Source organism: Postia placenta, assembly GCF_002117355.1.
Source record: "Postia placenta MAD-698-R-SB12 unplaced genomic scaffold POSPLAscaffold_1, whole genome shotgun sequence".
NCBI classification, from domain to species: Eukaryota; Fungi; Basidiomycota; class Agaricomycetes; order Polyporales; family Adustoporiaceae; genus Rhodonia; species Rhodonia placenta.
In genome coordinates this window covers 3,897,421-3,903,624 of record NW_020169832.1, presented here as the reverse complement: position 1 = coordinate 3,903,624, position 6,204 = coordinate 3,897,421, and positions in this window count along the sequence as shown.

The following is a 6,204-nucleotide window of genomic DNA, read 5'->3' as shown; positions in this document are numbered from 1 at the left end:
CTTGACCTCAAGTCGCGACATTAGGTCGAAACTCCCCAAGCTGCCGGCGTCCTCTCGGGACTCCCCACATTCACTTTCCTTTCCCACAGGTCGGGTGGTGCGCACCCCTACGATACCCTACGGTACATATGATACGTAGGTAGTCTTACATACATCGCCACCCCTAGAGGAACGAACTCTTCAACACCTGCACTTCAGTGGGCGGTGTTTGTCCTCACGGACGCGTGGACTAGGTTCCTGCTGCATAATAGTCAAAAGCAGTACTGGGCCCCACGTGAACTGCGAACCTCAGGGTCTTCTCGGGCGCCGTAGCGTAGGCTAGTGTAGTACGGCCATTTTTAGTACGCGCACCTCCCCGTCCTCCCCCCATCCAACGTGGCTGCCTGCCAAGGCCAGATCCACGCATTCGACTCCCAGGACCTCATCGACGTCTACATCCCAGACGGCCCTGAGACTGTCCTCTACCGTTGCGAGCAGCAGCCGTGCCCAAATCGGACACCCCGATCGATCGAGGAAGATTACCCTCGTTACAAGGCGATCCGACGAGCGCAACACCCGCTCGGACCCCGAAGCACCCTTGCATCTCGATCGGCCTCGCGGCACTCTCGCCCTGTCTCCCCCACCTCCCGCCTTCCCCAAACTGTCGCCGAGTCCAGTCAAGCTAGAGGAGATCTCCCTCCAGACCCTGCGCCAGAGCTTGAGCTTAAGGAGGGTAACAGTGAAGAAGGAGTCTCGGAGTCCGAGTCCGCGGATCCTGCTCGGCCCGCCTCGCCGACAGCGCTCGCCCCCGCGTCAGCAGTCCCTGACGTACGTAACCCCCCCGCCGAACTTCCTCCGGCGCCTTCACCGCCGACTCCGCCGAGAGGCCGCTCGAGCACTCGCTCCTCCCGAAGTTCGACCAGCGGAAGGCCACCACAGCCGCCTCCGCCCCCGCAGCGTCCTCCGTCCCCCCCGACGCCGATAATGTCGTCCCCCGCAGCCGCCCTCGACAAGGAGACATTAAAACTCCTACTCCCACTCCGATACGATGGCAAAACCGTCATCGATTGCGACAGGTTCTTGTCGCAGTTACGCATCTACTGGATGGTCAACACGTCGTTGACCACCATCGAGCTCAAAGTCCAGGTTGCGCTAAGCCTGCTCGACGGTGACGCCCGCGCCTGGGCCACCCCCTACTTCGCCCAGCTCGTATCAGTGCAAATAGGGGTGCAAGGGGCTACGACCCCGTTCGCAAACGAAGCGGCCTTTGCCGCCGCCTTCAAGGCCCGCTTCGGAAATCTCGACGACGAAGCGGCAGCACAAGTAGAGCTGGCGAAGCTCTGCGCGGACAAATCGGTCCGTGAAAAACGCACCGCCGCGGAATTCTCCGCGCTGTTCAAGGGTCCGGCGGACCGCTCTGGGTATGGGGACCTGGAACTACGCGACAAGTACCTGAGCGGCATCCCCTCCCGCGTATACCGAAAGATCGAGCTCGAGACTTTCACCACGTGGCAAGACGCTGACAAGCGCGCCACTGAGGTCGAGCAGATCCTCGACATTAGCCGGGCTCGTCGGCCCGAGCTAAATAACTTCTTCTCGGCCCGAGGTCGAGGACGCGGTGGGGCACGTGGTGGTGCACCCTCGACGCACGCAGCTTCGGCCAGCATCAATGCGGCCGTCGGAAAAGGCAACTTCCCTGGCACATGCTTCGGCTGTGGGAAGCAAGGGTACCGACGCTTTGAGTGCCCCAATTGTAAGGACAAGCCTTACACAAAACGCGCCGATGCGCGGGCTACGGTTGCCTCAGGCTCCACCCAGGCTGCGACAAGTGCCCCCATCACGACGACACCCTCGGCAAGTATAAGTGCCGCTTCAGCGAAATCTGAGCAATCAGAGCTGGCGGACTTAATGGCACAGGTGAAGTCGATGCGCGAGGAGCTCGAACACTATCGGGCGATGAAGGAGGAGGGTTTTTGATCCGGTCCGCGCTTCGTGCCGCACGTGTCGGGCCGGGTATATCATGTAATCGTTATAATGTATTGGCGACTGCGAATGTGTACGAGTTGGACCACGGGTCCCAGCATTTCCACATCCCAGTGCGCCTCCAAGGAAAAAGACGGCACAAGGACGTAATCGCTATGGTGGACAGCGGGGCCACCACGAAGTTCATTAACAAGCGATTCATTATCGAGAATAAGGTGCAAACGCGGAAGTTGAAAGAACCAATTCCGCTGTACAATATTGACGGCACCCTGAACAAGGACGGAAGCATCTCGGAGGTAGCAGTACTACAGATGCATATAGGAGGACACGTCGAGAAAGCGGTGTTCACGGTCACGGACATCGGTCCAGAAGATGTGATTGTCGGGTTGGATTGGCTACGCGAGCACAACCCAGAAATAGATTGGGAAAAGGGCTCCCTCAAATTGTCACGATGCCCTGAAACGTGCAGTGCCAGGAGGACTGGCCGAATGGAGCAAGCAGCGACTGCGCGTGATACGGGGGTCAGGCCCACGGCGCGCAGGCGTTCGCCGAAGTCCAAACGGTCGGTCATAGGTGCCTGCCGGAGTAAGGTACTCCCGGACTTCGAACCCGAAGAAGATTCGGTGGAAGTGGAATGGGATGAGGCCGACTTGATCGAAGCCTGGGAGCAGGGTATCACGCTTCCCGGCGCCCCTCAGCTGTTCGTCGCAGCAGGGCACACGTATTCCCAGCTGTTCGCCGAGGAAGAGATCAAGAAGAAGGTCGTTAAGACCGCCGAGGAGTCGGTACCTAAACAGTACCACGAGTTCCTGAAGGTCTTCTCGAAGGAAGCCTCAGAACGGCTACCCGAAAGAAAGCCGTACGATCATGCGATCGAACTCGTGCCCGGCTACTCCACGTTCCATTCAAAGGTATACCCATTGTCGAACAACGAGCAGGAGGAATTGGACAAGTTCCTAAAGGAGCAGTTAGCGAAGGGTTACATACGGGAATCGAAGTCGCCCATCTCGTCCCCCTTCTTCTTCATCAAAAAGAAGGAAGGAACGCTTCGACCCGTGCAGGACTACCGCCGGTTGAACGCGATCACGGTCAAAAATCGTTATCCCTTGCCGTTGATCGCCGAGATGGTGGATAAGCTCCGCGGCGCCACGCTCTTCACAAAGTTCGACGTTAGATGGGGATACAATAACGTCCGGATCAAGGCCGGTGATGAATGGAAGGCGGCCTTTGTGACTAACCGAGGGTTATACGAGCCATTGGTGATGTTCTTCGGTCTCACCAACTCCCCCGCGACTTTCCAGGCGATGATGAACGAGATCTTCCACGATCTCATCGTCGGTGGCAAGATCCTTGTGTACCTGGACGATATACTCATCTTCTCCACCAACAAAGAGGAGCATGAGAAGGTCACACGCGAGGTTCTATGCCGCCTTCAGGACAATGATCTGTTCCTGAAGCCTGAGAAGTGCGAATGGGACGTTCCCAAGGTCGACTACGTCGGCTATGTGTTCGGTGGCGATGAGGTGGCGATGGATCCCGCGAAGCTGAAAGGAATCAATGAGTGGCCAGTACCCCGGAACAAGAAAGACGTTCAGAAGTTCCGGGGGTTCTCCAATTTCTACCGCCGCTTCATTAAGGACTTCGCTAAGATCTCGCGACCACTCGACCGGCTCACCGGGAACGACCCATGGCATTGGGGCGAGGAAGAGCAGCACGCCTTCGATGAGCTCAAACGGCTCTTCGCGACGACTCCAGTCTTGGCGCTGTACGACCCTAATCGGGAGACGCGTATTGAGGTTGATGCCTCGGGGTACGCCACTGGCGGCGTGTTGATGCAGAAGCAGGATGACGGCAAGTGGCATCCCATCGCCTTCAGATCCCATGCGATGGATCCAGCGCAGCGGAACTACGAGATCTACGATAAGGAGATGCTCGCGATCATTGAAGCGCTAGACGACTGGCGCCACTATCTCGAGGGGTTACCCAATCAGTTCGAGATCGTGACCGATCATAAGAACCTCGAGTACTGGCGTACTTCCCAGCATCTCACGCGCCGTCAAGCGCGATGGTCGCTGTTCCTAGCTCGCTTCGACTTCCGCATCACGCACAAGGCCGGAACGTCCAACGGAAAGGCTGATGCCCTGTCGCGTCGATCAGACCATCAGATCGGCGATGAGGACGATAACACCGATCAGGTGGTTCTCAAGCCAGAGCGCTTCCGCATCGCCTCCGCTAGGCGCGGTCATGCCTCGGTGACGGCCGATCAGTCGCTTCTGAAGCGCATCAGGGAATGTTCGGAGAAGGATCGGGAGGTGGCCGAGGCACTTGAAAAGGTACAGGACCTCGGGCCGCCCCGGCTTCAAAGGGGCTTTGAGGAATGGAATGCCGAACAAGGGCTCCTGCTGTTCCGCGGGTGCGTGTACGTCCCAAAGAACGCGGAGCTCCGGCGGGATATCGTTAAGATCCACCACGACTCGCCGATCGCCGGTCATGGTGGTCGTGCCAAAACCCTGGAGCTCGTGTCACGGAATTACTGGTGGCCGGGGATGTCCAAATTCGTCAATGAGTACGTAAGCACCTGCGACGTGTGCAATCGTACCAAGACATTCCCAGCCAAACCCCAAGGTCCGCTAAAGCCGAACGAGATCCCCGAGCGCCCGTGGCAGATCATCACGACCGATATGATCGTCGGCTTGCCAAAGTCTGATGGATTCGACTCGATCCTGGTCACCGCCGACCGCTTCACAAAGCAGGTCCACTTCTCAGCCTGTCATGAGACCCTGACGGCAGAAGGTGCGGCAGACTTGTACATCCGCGATGTGTTCAAGCATCATGGGGCCCCGGCCAAGGTCATATCCGACCGAGGTCCCCAGTTCGCTTCGAAATATCTCCACGCGGTGTACAAGGGACTAGGGATCGAGCCGGCGCTGTCTACAGCGTTTCATCCTCAGACAGACGGCCAGACTGAGCGCTGGAATCAGGAGATCGAGCAGTACCTGCGTGCTTTCACAAGCCACAGGCAGGATGATTGGGCGAAGCAATTACCGCTCGCGGAATTCGCACTGAACAACCGAGTTCACTCCGCGACCGGGCACTCCCCTTTTTTCCTGCATCAAGGGTACCATCCTGAGATCCAAGTGCGGATCAATCCGATGTCTGCGATGCCTGCGGCCGCTGATCGGCTCAAGATCCTGAAGGAGATTCGCGACGATACGCGCTCTGCGCTCGAACTGTCGGCCGAGCGCATGAAGGTGTACTATGACAAGCACGTGCAGGAGGCACCGGTCTTCGCGCCGGGGGACAAGGTCTGGCTTGATGCCCGGAACCTTAAGCTGAAACAGCCAAGCAAGAAGCTTAGTCCCAAGCGTCTCGGACCTTATGCCGTGCGGCGAAAGCTCGGAGACCTGGATTACGAATTAATCCTGCCGAAGTCGGTGCCGGTACACCCGGTATTCCATGTCTCCTTGCTTAGCAAGTACACGCGTAGCGATATCCCGGGCCGGGAGCCGGAGGAGCCACCTGCGATCGAGGTTGAGGGCGATGAGGAGTACGAGGTTGAGCGGATCAAGGACTCGCGAATTTTCCGGCGTCAGCTGCAGTACCTCGTCAAGTGGAAGGGTTATGACGACTCGCATACGTCATGGGAACCGGCGCGCAACGTTGCCAATGCGCCGGCCCTCATAGCCGACTTCCACCGGAAGAATCCGAATGCCCCTCGCCGCCTCAATGCCGCTGTCTTTGGTGGTCTCAACTTTCAGCCAATGCCTTCGCCGCTGACTGAAGCACGCTGTCGCTCCGGGTGGGAGATGGGAAAGGGCGCCTCGCATGAGGTCATGCGCCGTTGAGGGGGGGGTAATGTCACGAGTTGGCACGGCGCCTAGCCGTTTTTTAATTTTTCCTTTTCGCGGGCTCGAACCCGCGACCTCTGTACTACCTGCCTGATACGGACACATCGTTATCTACTGTACGATAAGATTAGATGGGGCGGCAGCGCACGGCACAGCTCGGGCTCCGCTGACACAGCCGCTCTGACTCACCGGCCCCCGGGGCCGCGTCGGCATGCTGTGCACGGACCAGCTGCGCACGGACCAACGCGCACAGCCTGCCCTAATCTCCCCATGTATATAAGCCGGCCTCTGCTGCCCTAGGGACCTCAGTTTCGACCTCTTGTCCCTAGGTCAGTAAGCCCATCCTGTATCCTTTTTTCTTACTTAACTAACTAATACATTTCTTGTCCCTAGC